A 15,280-nucleotide genomic window follows, 5' to 3' on the forward strand; every position below is an offset into this window, starting at 1 on the left:
TCAAAGGATATAAAGAAATGGTAACTATACTTCCAACTTTGTTTGATTGGGAACAGGAGAGCGGATACTAGAAAGAAAATATGTTCAGATGAAGTTTTTATTTCAAAATGGAAGAGTCATGATAGTTTAATATTGAGTAGATAGATCAAGAAAAGTAGGGTATGTGTCTAGTAAAGTAGACTTAACATAGAAGCAATAATATAAAGTTCCTAAGATGGCAGAAGAGAAAGCGATTTAATTGGAGAATGTGGACAGGGTAGAGAGGACTCTTCACTTTAACAGAAGATAGTAGTAATGGATGGGTATGAATGTATGGATAATTGTAGATGTTATGGCAATCATCTAAGGTTTGACTAACAATTTCTCAAATGATTTAATTCAGTGTAGTAGGACGCAAACCCTTTTGTGGAGACTCCTGATAAAAGTGAGTATGTGTGTGATGCAAAAGGCCTGCAGAAGTTTTGAAGTTTTTATGGAACTAAAAGGATAATTCTGTTGGCAGGATTTCCCATTATACTTGAATGTTAATAGGAGTTGGTTGTATTTAGATCAGGATCAATATCCTAGTCATGGACTTTGTCAGATGAAAGCTCCTGAAAAGTGAGGAATTTGGAGGCACCAGCATTGGTGTGTTGATCAGCAGATGTGGTCAGAGTTTATATGGACACAAGAATTGTTTGTTTTGGCAAATTTTAAAAAGTAAATTACCATTCAATAACCAATTGTGTTAATATATGCAGTTAAAGTATAAAGTATTAGAGAACTTTGTCTTTTGTTGGACAGCATAGAAAAAACCCATCTGAGGAAGCGTTACCTACAGACTACCAGAGTGGTGAGCAATAGGAACCAGCCTGGAAACCAGTCTGGGTAACAGAAGCACTTTCCCAAAGGAGCACAGAACATTCTCTCCCATCTGGAATCTCTGAGGGTCACAGGAGTCAGTGAATACAAAGGTCTAACACAGATGGCAACCCAAGATATGAATTACAGGCTAAATCTTATTTGAGCTTCAAATACAGGGATCAGGGTGGCCAGGAGGCATGAAGCTACGCTCAGACCCATCTCTCCCGCCCCACGTGGCTGAACGGAGTGTGAGTCTGTCAGAGGCTCTCAGGGATCTGGGCATGGACATCTCTCATGGTCCTCCAGTGATGGAGCGCTGGGCCTCTTGTTTCAGGTCTAATGGAGGAAGAGGAATGGTCTGCTCAAGATCAAGATTTCATTTGCAAAATCAGTGTTTGTCATTCATGGTGTTTACTCAGTCGACACAGTTTAATTATGTAACATCAGTAGTGTTCATTTCAAAGAAGAGAATATCAAATCTCTGTTGGCATACGATTCCCCCAAAAATTCCCAAGGTATCCTAGTTTGGATGCTGGAATTTTCCATGCAGCTTTGATTTCCACAGGGCTTCTAACTGGAAGAAGCATGCAAAAAAATTCCTATGCTGGAAGCTCAGCAAGATGACTGAGATGGAGCTGGTGTGCCAAGCGCATGGAAGAGGGAGTGATCCAAGGTTTCATTGGTGGGGTTTGAGGTTCTGGCATTCTGATATTTGTCTCAGTTATTGGTTCTCAGTGCCAACAGTCAGTGAGATGATGGTCCATAGGACAATGATCATTCAGATAAGAGAGAAAAGAGAAAACACTACATTCATCCTATGAGGTTCTACCATTCTTTGAGTCTGCACAGACCACCAATGTGTTCTGACATCAGTCGCGTTTGCTCCCATCATTCATCACTATTCTCCTTGCCATGAAATTATCAATAATCCCCAGTCCAGACCAGTTGTTTCAGTCAACAAATTCCACCAGTGGTGTGTGTGTGTGTGTGACACATTGTTCACAGACCTCTTTCTTCATTGACATTTAGTTAATGCTCAAAGATTCAGACCACGTACAAGTTAAAATTCACATGATAATGTCGGAAAAGTTTATAAACTCAGTGAAGAGTGGTTTAGGATATATCTTCATTAAAATAAACATTATTGATGTAGGGTTTACTTGCACCTGAAAAAAGGGAATAGTTCTTCAGTGAGGTAGTTGTTTTAAGGAGTGCCTAGAAACTTTTTTGAATAGTAAGAATGATAATGAAAACATACATTGAAGACATTATACTTCAATGCACTGTCACTTCTTTTGATTTCTGAGCTTTCATCAGATCCAATCCCCAGCCAAGGAAAAGAGACTCCGAGATGTGGGGCACAGACTCTGGCTTACTCAGAAACCTCTCTGTGGGCTCAGCTTCCCACAGGGAGATACGCATCCCATATGGACCCAAGAGGAATCAGTCACTCCAGTGGAAGTGAAGACTCCTAAGGACATATTATATATACATCTAAATGAAGAAAATTTGATGGAGAAGATCATTTGGAGGGGTTACACAGACAGAAGTTATATCACTTGACACCACTATAAACAAAGAGGGCTGAAGAAAAACTACGTGGAGAGTCCAAATGTCAAGACCATTTGACCCCAGATGGTGTCAAGTCTAAGCTCCTTAATCAGAGTCCACTTCCCAGCAGGTCTGAAGGGAGTAAGCTGAGCTCAGGGGGAGGGAACTCATCCGTGGGGACCTGGAGGACAGTGGGCAGGACTATTCCAACTTTTCTGTGTGAATTCCAGGGTGGTTTCTGTTTTACTGCCTAACAGAAAGATGTCTTCCAAATCTTTAATTGGTTTGAGTTCACATATTAATATTCAATAAACTAAAAGCTTTGAGAAAGCCAGAAGGGTGTCCTTTCATAAAGAATCTTTGAGAAATTTCTGCAGCATGAATAGTTGTGATCTGGTATTGCCAAATTCCAACAATAACTTCAGAATTTCCAAAGGAAATTTTAAAAAAGATACTAACTTGCATTTTTCACATTAACATTTATTACAAGTATCCATGAAGCTACTGAAGGTTGAAAATTCATTTTTACTATTGTTTTTTAAATGTCCCTTGATATTGAAAATTTAATTTTTCATTAATTAAAAACAAAATTCATGTATTTCCCAAACAGTATCCATTTTATGTCATGTTACCCTAACTTGACATAAAACATTCAGAATAGTATAGAAAACCAGATTAAAATACCTTATTTTTTCAAGTTAAAAAATATTTTCAGATAGCTCTGTGAATAAAGGAAAAACAAACATGTGAAGTTACAATATATTTAGAAATTAATGACAATCAAATTATGGGATGCCATCTACGCTTGCAGATTCATCCCAAAGGTCTTGAATTTACAAATCTTCTCAATAAGCGTGAAACAGAAAAGTTGAACATAAGGGAGAAAAGAGTGGATATCCACAGAGCAGTGAATCCTGTTGTTTTGCAGCAGTGCCTCAGCCCCTCGTGCTCAAAGCCCAGGTCCTGGCCCCATGAACTCCCTGATCCTGAGCCCAGGGCTGTGTCTCTGCCTTGCTGGTGAATGGGGAATAGAAACGGAAACCATGTGTCATACTTTTGCCTTTCACACCCGGTTTCCATCACCTGAGCACAGAAGTCTCCAGTCCTTGCTTAAACAACCCATTCCAAGTGCAGGAGCCGCAGACATTCGGGATCCCACCACCACCCATCTGGACCCACCGCGAGGCCGGGTCGCACCCCCAGCATTCGCAGGACACATGTCTCTGGTGGGATTTTTTATTTTTAATAATTTTTTTTCAAATTTAGATTCAGGTACAAAGCAACATAATAGACCTTTAAGCCCCTCATAAAGTGATAACCCACCCCCCAAGTTCCTACCCCTCTGACATATAGCTGTTACAGTACCATCAACAGTCTTCCCTGTGTTGTACTCCACATCCTGTGACTATATATAACTATATATTTAGTTATAGTTGACATTCAATATTATTCTACTTCAGCTTCAGATGTATAGCGCATTGGTCAGGCATCTACACAGTCTATGATGTGATCCATCTGGTAAGTCCAGTGCCCATCTGGCACCTTACATGATCTTTGCAACATTGTTGATTATAGCCCCCATACTGTATTAACTATCAATTTATATTTCTTAATACCTTCACCTTTTTCACCCTGACCCCAACCCCATTCCCATCGATCACCCTGATAGATCTAGTACCTACCTGGCACCATAGCTAGTTATTCCAGTATTGTTGACTATATTTCTTATGCTATACCCTACATCCCCATGACTACTGTATAACACCCAATTTGTTTTTAATCCCTTCCCCTTTCACTCATCCTTAAGCACCCTCCCATCTTAAAGAAGTCCCTCTAAGAGTACTTGTAATACTGGTTGGGTGGTGATGAACTCCTCCAGCTTTTTCTTGTCTGGGAATCTACTTTTCTGTGCTTCAGTTCTAAATGACAGCCTTACCAGGTAGAGCAATCTTGGTTGTAGGTCCTTGCCTTTCATCACTTGGAATATTTTCTGCCACTCCCTTCTTGCCTGCAAGGTTTCTGTTGAGAAATCAGCTGACAGTTTTATGGGGGCTCCTTTGTAGGTAACTAATTGCTTTTCTTTTGCTGCTTTTAAGATTCTCTCTTTGTATTTAACCTTCGGCATTTTAATTATGTGTCTCGGTGATGGCCTTTTTGGGTTTACCTTGTTTCGGACTCTGTGCTTCCTGGGCTTCTATGTCCATTTCCTTCACCAGGTTAGGGCAGTTTGTGTCATTATTTCTTCAAGTAGGTTTTCAATTCCTTCCTCTCCTTCTGTTACCCCCTATAATACGAATGTTGGTACGCTTGATATTGTCCTGGAGGCCCCTTAAACTTTCCTCAATTTTTTGGATTCATTTTTCTTTTTCCTGTTCAGGTTGGATGTTTTCTGCTACCTTTTCTTCTACATCGCTGGTTGGATCCTCTGATTCATCTAATCTACCGGTCATTCCCTGTAATATATTCTTCGTTTCCATTATTGTATCCTTTATTTCTGCCTGGTTCTTTTTCATGGTTTCCATCTCCATTTTTATGAGATCTTTGAGCATTTTTATAACCAGTGTTTGGAACTCTGCATCTGATAGATTGCTTATCTCAGTTTCACTTAGTTCTTTTTCTAGAGCTTTGTTCTGTTCTTTCATTTGGGATGTTTCTTTGTCTCCCCATTTTGGCTGCCTCCATGTGTTTGTTTCTATGTATTAGGTAGGGCTGCTATGCCTCCCTGTCTTAGCAGAGTGACCTTATGTAGTAGGTGTGCTGTGGGGCTCAGTGATGCAGTCTTTCTGGTCACCTGAGCCACACACTCCAGGTGTGTCCCTTCCTGTTATAGTTGAGCCTTGGTTGATAATTGCACATCAGTGTGAAGGACTGACCCTTGGGCTCACTGGTTGTGAGGACTGGCCTTGACTACAGTGGAAGAGTTGTTGTGCGGGGGCTGATCCTACAGAGCAGGATCTGCCTCAGCAGGACGCTAGTTCCTGCCCAATGCAGCCTTTGGGTGTGCTGTATATATAGGCAGCTGGGTAATACTCCAGCTCGTTTTGAAGCTGGCCATTGGGGGCACCATCCCCAGAACTACCTTGGAGGGGATCCACTGTAGGTCAAGTTCAGCCACAGCCTGTGCCTCACCCGGGGCCACCCAGCAGGAGCCAGAAAGAAATCCACAGATGTGTGCTGCCCATGCTGTGCTTGAGAGGCCAGGCCCAGAACCAAGGCCAGCTGCAACTAGTGCCAGCTTAGGGCTACTCAGCCTGAGGTACAGGTATGCTCAAACCCGATGCTGCTTGTCTGGGTTCTGCAAACCTTTCAGAGACTCTAGGAATGTGCAGCTTGAGCAAAAGCAAGCGGCCACTGAAAGCAGCCTGGCTGTGCCCAAAATTTGGGGGGGGGCCAGGTCTCAAATTGCCAGGGTGGGGCAAACGAACACCAGAGACTCAGAAATGGCAGCCGCCTGTTTCCTTGCCAGGAATGGGGAGGGCTCAACAAACAATGGCCTCTGCCAGCTCCCCCATCCAGGAGAAAGCTGCCTCTCCAGCCCCCATCCCAAGCCAGACAACTCAATTCCCCAGCATCTGTCCCTGCCGCCTTTCTAGCTGCTGCCCCAGCGCTGGAGCTCAGAGCGAGTGATTCCGTTGGTGGGTAACTCCGCGTGCGGTGCCTTTAAGAGGAGCGCCTGTGAATGCAGCTGCATTCAAGCTCACTAAGTCACAATCTCCGCTGCTTTTCATAACCAAAAATCATGGGGGCCACTCTCCCCAGCCCTGGATCCCTGGGCTGGGGTGGGAATCCCTCGCTCCTTTATGAGATGGGGGGGATCACCAGAGCTGAAGTAGCCCTCCTGGTTTTAATAGTCAAATGGGTGTGGGACCAGTCCATTCCACGTATCTGACCTTCCTTCCAGTCTGGTGGTGGCTTCTGCATGTCCGTCGTTGAAAGGCTTCAGTTCAGCTTGATTTTAGGCGATTCTCAATAATGGTGGTTTTGTAGATTAGTCTTAATTTTGATGTGGTTGTGAGAGAAGGTAAATGCAGCATTTACCTACTTCACCATCTTGGTTGTCGACCTGCCAGAATTCTTAACCCAAAAAATCAGGAGATGTAATGAAATCCTTGTTTTAAACCACCAACTCTGTCTCCAGTGGAATTTTGACTCAAACCGTTTTCAAACTGCTGTCAGGGAAACATCTCAGCATTCACTGTCAATGGCCTCACAAGTCTAAGCTCTTACCTTGAACTGTCTGAAACATTTAACCTGAAGTAGGGAGGAAGCAGCCCGGCTGCCCGGGAGGCCTAAGGGATTCCAGCGGATCCAAACGCGGAGATTGGAGGAGGTGTGTAGCATGGGAGGCGGGGCCCGCCCGGAACCGGCCCGGGAGGCTCAGGCCCCGCCCACCACCGCCCGCCCCCTCGAGGACCCGCCCCACGCTGGCCGCGCCACTCTGCTCCGTCCCGCTCCGTCTGACCCCGCCTCCACAGGCCCCGCCCCAAAACTCGCTGGCGGCCTCCTCCCTGGCCACGCCCCTTCCAGGCTGAGGCCCCGCCGCTTCCTCCGTAATTTCCTGTGGGCGCAGAAGGGGATTTCCCGGCGCGAAGGCTTCAGGCGGTGAGTGGGCTCTGTTCCCAGGCGTTTGAATCCGCCCTCCGCGGCCTCCTCCCCGCGCCGTCCTCCACACGGGGTCCGGGGGTCCTTGCGGATGTCACAGGCCTCGCATCCGCCCGTCGCGCACGCGGGGAGACCCCCGCTGCCCTGAGCGGCCCGGAGGCCAATCGCTCCTGCGCGGTTCGTGTCATTTCCGTTTCCGGTTACAGTAGCTCAGAGGCCGTCTCCGCCCGGCCTTTCTGCCTTCGGTGTCTCCACGGTGTCCCCACCACGCGCGGTGTCAGGTCCCCGCTCGGGACGTGGGTTCTCGTCCTGGTCCCCCCGTCGCCCCTCTCGCCTGTCGGGCAGCCCAGGACGGACCCTGTCCTGTGACGCCTCGTGTCGCGGTGTCCCACGTTTACCCCTCCGGCTCTGCCCGCCGACGTGTGTGCACATTTCCGAGATCCCACTGGAGAATGAGCTCTTGGGAACGGTATATTCCGAATTCATTCGATGGCGTTGTAGTGTCCCTTTTAAATTTAATTTTGTAATTTCCCTTTTAAATTTATTGTCAAGCTCAGAGTAGAGGCATCAGTGTTTTTCCAAACTTCATTACATATTGAAAATATTATTTGGTTTGTAGTAATTTACACTTTTAATGTGCATTTGGTAAGGGTATTGATAATTTTTATGTTAACAGTCAAACCAAGAGTATATAACAGCTTCCTTTCTTTGTTCATGTGATCTTTTGACTTAGTTGGTTGTGACCTAAGGTTTCCAATTAAGTGTGTGTTCTTTTCAAGTTCCCTTTCACCTTCTACAAATGTTCAAGGATGGGCTGGGTTGTCAAATCATCCTTGTTGGTCCTAGTCAGCTGTGAAGACCACTACAAGCCATTCCCTGGTTTCCCAACCCGCTCCAGCCTTTTCTGGGCCTCAGAGGGGACTTAGAACATTTTCAGGTAGGCCTAGAAAAATTTCCGTGAGGCTCACATTTTGGGCAGTGCCGTTTCCCATGCTCCTGAACTGACCTAGAAAATTACCAGAGAGATTTCCCGGCAGAGGCGCCCTCTCCAACCTTTGTGGCAGACACTAGTGACTCCTGGGTCCCAAGATCCACTTAGAAAATTTTCAAGAATGTCAGGCAGGGCATAGATGAAGTTCACTGGTGTTCCATGTTACGTAACAAAAGCAGTTCCTGTCTTGACTTAAAATTGTTTGTGGGTTCCTGTGTGTGTGTGTGTGTGTGTGTGTGTGTGTGTGTGTGTGTATGTGTATGTGTGTGTTTAGGGGGCGTGCTTCTGATGGGCCAAAACACCCTGGTTGGTGTTTTTATATTTCCTGTGTCCCACTGGACAGTTTAAAAGAGGGAATGGGAGTGGTTGGGTGGACTTGGAAAGATATATGATAAGAGGTAAAGGGAGTGAGTGAATATCATATTTTGGTATTTAGTTTTCACTAAAGAAACACTATATTCGCTTTTCATTTTCAAATGTTTTTTCATTTTCAAATGTTTTTTCATTTGCTAGAACTTGACTGAACTTATTTCAATATTTTTAGAATGGAAATAAAAATATGAAATTTATAAAGCTTCTCTTCAAGAAATTATATCTCCGAATTGAATAGTATCTTTTCTGAGATAAAAAAGAACACCAGTCAGGAAAAAAAATTTTTTTTTAATTGGGGAGTATTGGGGAACAGTGTGTTTCTCCAGGGCCCATCAGCTCCAAGTTGTTGTCCTTCAATCCAGCTGTGGAGGACGCAGCTCAGCTCGAAGTCCAGTCGCCATTTTCAATTTTAGTTTCAGGGGGCGCAGGTCACCATCCGATGCGGGAATTGAACCAGCAACCCAACTGTTGTTAAGAGCTCGCGCTCTAATTAACAGAGCCATCCAGATGACCCTCCGGCAGCTCAGCAGCAGCTCGTTGTCTTCAATCTAGTTGTGGAGGGTACAGCCCACTGGCCCATGTGGGAATCGAAGCAGCAACCCTGTTGTTCAGAGCTCGCGCTCCAACCACCTGAGCCATCTGGCTGCCCCAAGGACAAATAATTTTTAAGTTCATGTGTAATGAGTCATGGAAAACTTACTAGACAATACAGTCATGCACCACTTAGCAACAGGGACACATTCTGAGAAATGCCTCATTGGGAGATTTTGTTGTCCTTTGAACATCATAGAGTGAGGTACTTACACACACCTCGGTGGTGTAGCCTGTGACTGTAATTGTATGTGCTATGCTTTTAGTCATTTGTCTCCATGAGCATCACCACAAACTCATGAGGAATGCATTGTGCTACATTATTACTACAGCTACAATACATGAAGTGATGGAAATTTTTCAGCTCCATTACAATAAACTTACGGGACCACCGTTATATATGTTGTCTGTCATTGACCAAAACGTTGTTAAGTGTTGTCTGACTTTATTCGTATATTATTTAGTAGTGTGCATTGGAAACATGCACTTAGGGGCAGCAGGAAATCACTTTCTTTTTTTTACATTTCTGTTTTATTCAACAAGTTTGTGGTATTTTTTTACAGCAGGCACAGAAAAAGTGTACATGCAGATAAATAAAAAAGTGTATCACAGCATTGTTTAAAAATAATCAAGCCGTTCTAATTCCAAAACTATGGAAATGGTTACATTAATAATGGTACATTTATTTAATTGGGTATTATTATACTTTTAAGAGAATATATTCATTTTAGATAACAAAATTTACATAATTAGTGATAAAATAGACAAAAATGTGATGGTAATTGGAATTATAAAGATAAATAAAAGACCTTTATTTGGATATGCAATTCTTAATCAGATGGGACTTTTTAAAATCTTTTTATGAAACCTTTATTTTACAACCATTTATTTGCCATTTAAATTTTGTTTTAGAAAATAGGTCACATTGAGTTCCAGAAGATTTCACTTTAAGAAATAGTTTTCTTTAAGTGTTTTTTTGTTTGTTTAATTACAGTTGAGATTCAATATTAATTTACATTAGTGTCAGGTGTACAGTATAGTGGTTAAGACACTTACATAATTTATGAAATGATCCCCCCAATTAGTCTCCTACCCACCTGGCACTATACTTAGTTATTACCATATTATTGACTATATTCACTGTGCTGCACTATAAATCCCCATGACTATTTTGTAACTGCCAATTTGTACTTCTTAATCCCTTCACCTTTTTCACCCAGCACCCTCACCCCATTCCCACCTGGAAACCATCAGTTTGTTTTCTGTATCTATGAGTCTGTTTCTGATTTGTTAATTCATTTGTTTTGCTTCTTTAGATTACATCTGTAAGTGAAATCATATGGTATTTGTCTTTGTCTGACTTAGTTCATTCAGCATAATGCCCTCTAGGTCCATTCACGTTGTCACAGGAAATAACTTTCATAGAATTCATGGTTTCTGTCAACTACACTAGGTAATATATGGAAACTGTTAAATTTAATGCACAAAACTATACTTGCTTGGATTTTCATTGGGATGGTTTCCAAATGGTGCATTATATGTTCATTGCAAGTTTTGCTTCTATCAAGAAGTCTGCCCTAGAAGGTGGTCATATTGATATACAGTGTAATCCAACTCATGTCGTTTTTTTCTTTAAAAAAAAAATGGATTACTATTTATATGTGTTTATTGTTCCAAAATGCTGAGATAGAAATTAGCAAGAAATGACAGAGCATGAAAACTCTTCTGGAAAACAACCGATCATTCAGAGATGACTCTTATTTTGGTTCATTTAAATGTGTGTGTGTATGTGTCTTCCAGGGAAGCTGGACTCAGGACGCAGGCCTCCCTTCACAGCCCCACGTCCACTAAACATTAAGGCCGCAGACCTCTCTCTCCCACTGCTGACCTCCTTGCTGCACTTTCTGCTGGTCACCTTCAGGTCTGGACTTCTGAGTTTGTGCTCTTCATTGTCTGGGGCTGTTGGTGGGTCCTGAGACTGGTGTATGGGCGTCTTCCTCCCTGGCTGCAAGGGTCACCTTGGGGCATAATTAATCGTGCCCAGGTTCTGGGATGTGCTTAGAAAATTCTGCACAGGCCCCAGCAGGTGGGGACTTCTCTCAAGACTTCTGGACTTGCCCCTGTGGTTTATGGGCCCTGAGGAGGGATCTTAGGAAATGTGAAGTGACTCAGGTGGTCCTAGGATGCCCTTCAGGCAGCCATGAGCTAGTCGTGTACCTCGAAACTCGTTCCAGGAAGGTAGAGGTCAAGGAGCAAAAGGGAAAGCAAACCACCGGAAGTATGGCTTCCTGGGTGGACACAAGGTAAGGGTGATAAGGCCCTGCCTGCAACCCATACCCACCTGCGTTATGTAGTACAGCCAGCAGGCTGATGGGGTGCAGCTCCCTGCCAGGAACACAGGACTCCTGGTCCACATCCACGCCTCTGCAGAGCAGCAGCGCTGCCTGCTGTTAGCATGGTGCCCCCAGCAGTGGGTCACCCCCCACCCACCACCACCATGCTGCCCTTGTGCCTTCTGCTTTTCAGGCACAGGAGGTCCAGACATGTGTGCTTCATATCCACCCAGAACCACTGGAGGGCGTTACCTCAGTGAGCAGAAGGCAGGAGGGACCAGGCCTGTCTGTTCACCAGCAACCTATAAACATACTGCAATAAGTCTGCAGTTTTATTAACCACAGTCACTGTGCTATACATCACATCCCAGAACTTATTTTAGAACTGAAAATCTGTTCCTTTTGATGCCCTTCACCCATTTCACCCACCCCCGCCTCTGGCAACTACCAATCTGTTCTATGTATGTATGGGTTTGTTTCTTTTCTTTTTAGATTCCACGTATAAGTGAGGTCCTACGTTACTTATCTTTTTCTATCTCTGACTTATCTCGCTCAGCCTAATGTCCTCTAGGTCCATCTGTGATGTCACAAATAGTAAGATTTCATTCTTTTATGACCATTTAATACTCCATTGTGTGGATGGACCACATCTTTATCCATTCATCTATCGATGGACACTTAGGTTATTTCCAAGTCTTGGCTATTGTGAATAACACTGCAGTGAGCATGGGGGTGCAGCTACCTTTTCCAATTAGTATTTTCATTGCATTCACATAAATACCCTGAAGTAGAATTGCTGAGTCATAAAGTAGTTCCATTCTTAATTTTCTGAGGAACCGCCATACTGTTTTCCATAGTGTCTGCTCCAACTTACAATCTCCCAGTGCTCAAGGGTCCCCTTTTCTCCACATACTCGCCACTGCCCACCGGCCACTCATGGCAGCACACAGCAGCCCATGGCGGCTCACGACAGCTTATGCCAACCTCTGGTTGCTCTTGGCAGCCCAGATCCAGGGAGAGCTGTTGTTCACAATCTTAGCCATAGAGGGCACAGCTCACTGGCCCATGTGGGAATCAAACCCATGACCTCGCTGTGTTCCAACCACCTGAGCCACTGGGCCGGCCCTTGGTACATATTTTGGATTAACCCCTTGTCATATACATGATTTGCAAATATTTTCTCCCATACAGTAGATTGCCTTTTCTTTTTGTTGATGGTTTCCTTCCTTGTGCAGAAGTTTTTTAGTCTGACGTCATCCCTCTTGTCCATATTTGCTTTTGTTTCCTTTGCTTTGGGTGTCAAATCCGAAAAGTCATCACCAGGATGGATGTCCAGGAGCCTACTGCCTGTGTTTTCTTCTATGAGTTTTATGATTTCAGGACTTATGTTCAAGGTTTTAATCCATTTTCAGTTAATTTTTATGGTGTAAGATAGTTGTGCAGTTTCAGTTTTTGCATGTATTTGTCCAGTTTTCCCATCTCCATTTATTGCAGAGAATGTCCTTTCTCCACTGTATAGTCTTGGCTCCTTTGACATAAATTAACCATATACGGGTGTATTTCTGGGCCCTTTATTCTGTTCCATTGATATATGTGAGTTTTTATGCCAGTACCATGCTGTTTGGATTACTTTGGAAAGCACCGTATGAATTCAGACAGAATTTAATGGATGCTAAAGCTGATGTCGCGAGCAATGCACAGGGCTCCTTGCTTTGCTACCCCATCTTTACCTCAAAAACATTACTTACCATGAAACAAGTGAATTTTCCTCCAGAAATTGGGTTATCTTTGTCCATTTGGGTCATGGAGTCTCAGTTGTGTTGCTTCTAGGTCGTGCATTAGGCAAAGAGGGGAGTGTAGCTTGGCACACACGACGCACTTAATAAAATAGGTGGAATGAAGATGGATTGATGGCGCCTAGATCTCAGCAACACAGAACTAGAGAACATTTTGAAGTTGTTGGGTTCTCTGAGTTTTAGTTTCTTCATCTGAAAAATGGACTCCACTCTCAGATCCTCTGAGGTCCTGTGGGTCTACCAGCTCCCCTTGCCACCTGAACTTCACTTTCTAGAATGTCATGATACAGACTAAGCCACCCTCACCCCACTTCCTAAAGTTTGCATATGCCCCGTCCTGAAAAGATACATGACCTCAGAAGATGAAGTGAGCAGTAAGCCTTGGCCTCAGCACACATGCACGGGAAGCACCCTGCTTGGAGTCTGAGCGACTGGAACACAAGACATTCACTGCTTCTCATCAGCAGCTAAAATGCCACACAGAGTGGCACACCGGAGGAATTCTTCAGTGTCACTGCTCTCTGCATGTCATCTTCACCTGATGCGCAGGTGAGACCCTTTGGCTTTCGTTACTACCACTGCCGTATAAGCTCCATGGGGACAACGGGATGTCATGTCTCCAGAGGCATTATGAAAACTTGGGGCCTACTGCAGAGGACATAGCGTATTGTTTAGTTTCTTAAGAGAAACCTGTGTGAAAGTTTCTCTGTCATTTTATTTGCCAATTTGCTGAGAACATTGCAGGATTAAATGTTTCCCAGTGACTTTTCACATCTGCTAATGAATTCAGCAAAGCATTTATTGGTGACTTCATGTGGCCTAATTGTGGTAATAACTTAATATGATTAAAGTTAATCAAACACCATGTCAATAAGTTGGAGCTATGTCTTTTCCACTGATGAAATTTATCACTGAGATATGATGGCCCGTATGTTCACTTCAAGTAACTTTCCAGAATTCTGTTGATGTATCCATAAAGTTACATAATTAGGAAAAGTAATTGCTCAAGTCAGTGGGGATGTCCAAGGCAACAGCAGCCACTGGCCTGCATCACTCCATCGCTAGGCACTCTGGTCTGTTGATGCCAATGAGAACAAGACTGCCTTCTCTGGATTTCCTTGTGTTGACTTGTTAATTTTACCTGCAAGACATTTTCCAGACCCATCCCTTCCTTCTGAGTCCCCAGGTTGAGGCTGCATTTTTTCTCGGAGACCTATCGCCTCATTGTACGCTATCGTTTAGGGAAACAAAGCAAAGACACGTGTGATTAATGCCACCAGAGTCCACGCGACATGGCGGGGTGGGGGTGGGAGGGGTGATACATCAAAAACCGAGGCTGACTGGAAAGAGAAGGATGTTCTTCAAGACGTGACAACGTGGATGGACCTGGAGGACATGATGCTCAGTGACATGACCAGTCACAGAAGGACAAGTACTGCATGAGTCCACTTACATGAGGCACCTGAAATAGTGAAATTTATATAGAATCCAAACATGGAATGGCCGTTGTCAGGCTCTGGGGGCAGGGGCTGGGGGAGTTGTTAACTCTTTGGGCATGATTTCACTTAGTAAAATAAATGCGTTCTAGGGACATGCTGTGCGACATTGTTCCCGAACTCAACGCTGTGTCATGAAATCGAACCACTTGACCACGTTTAGCATTGACACTTGCCAGTCGAAGCTGGTCTTTCACATGTAAGACCAACTCACTAGTAGCCAGGCGGATCAGACTGTTTGATTATCTTAAGTATGCGGGCATTTTCCCGCCAAATTGCGTCGTAATGCGGGGCTTTTTTGACATTTTCTCGCCAAAATTAGACTTTCCGTAAAATATTCATATCTTTCGATCTATTTGATATTTTTCTATGAAACTTTCAGTGTTTTAGTTTAAAAAGAGGTCTCTATTTATTTACTTTGCAAAATTTTTGCCGGTTCCAACTAGAGGCGATATGACGAGTTTACTCGTTTCCCACAAACAATGTGTTAAGTGTCCAGTGGGTTTCTTTACGTGATACTGTGAAAGTCCACTTTTACCTTTTGCTCTTACGTTTGCATCATTCTTAGAGCCCTTCCTGGTTTTATTGTCCCCTTCTCGTGTATTGCTTTCATTTTGTTATGCCCACATAGGTGTTCCAAGTGTCACTGGCTTCCCTTAAAAAGACCTCATTAAGTAAACGCACCCACCTCCCTCCACCGTGCCG

At 43.9% G+C, this 15,280-nt stretch overlaps 1 protein-coding gene across 9 annotated transcripts in view; it reads left to right on the forward strand.

Annotated features, from left to right (window-relative positions):
• The first annotated feature begins 6,906 nt into the window (after positions 1 to 6,906).
• Positions 6,907 to 15,280, forward strand: part of FBXO25 (F-box protein 25) — a 57,477-nt gene continuing 49,103 nt past the window's right edge. For 2 of the 9 annotated variants that reach the window (XM_074329256.1, XM_074329252.1), the window contains exons 1-2: positions 6,913 to 6,996; positions 10,751 to 10,871. The gene's annotated coding sequence lies outside the window, so the exon portion shown is untranslated. Of the gene's footprint in view, positions 6,998 to 7,043; positions 7,466 to 10,750; positions 10,872 to 15,280 lie in introns of those variants that run through there. The other 7 variants (XM_074329254.1, XM_074329250.1, XM_074329249.1 and 4 more) reach the window with 7 other exon arrangements.

Source organism: Rhinolophus sinicus, linkage group LG04 (assembly GCF_036562045.2).
Source record: "Rhinolophus sinicus isolate RSC01 linkage group LG04, ASM3656204v1, whole genome shotgun sequence".
NCBI classification, from domain to species: Eukaryota; Metazoa; Chordata; class Mammalia; order Chiroptera; family Rhinolophidae; genus Rhinolophus; species Rhinolophus sinicus.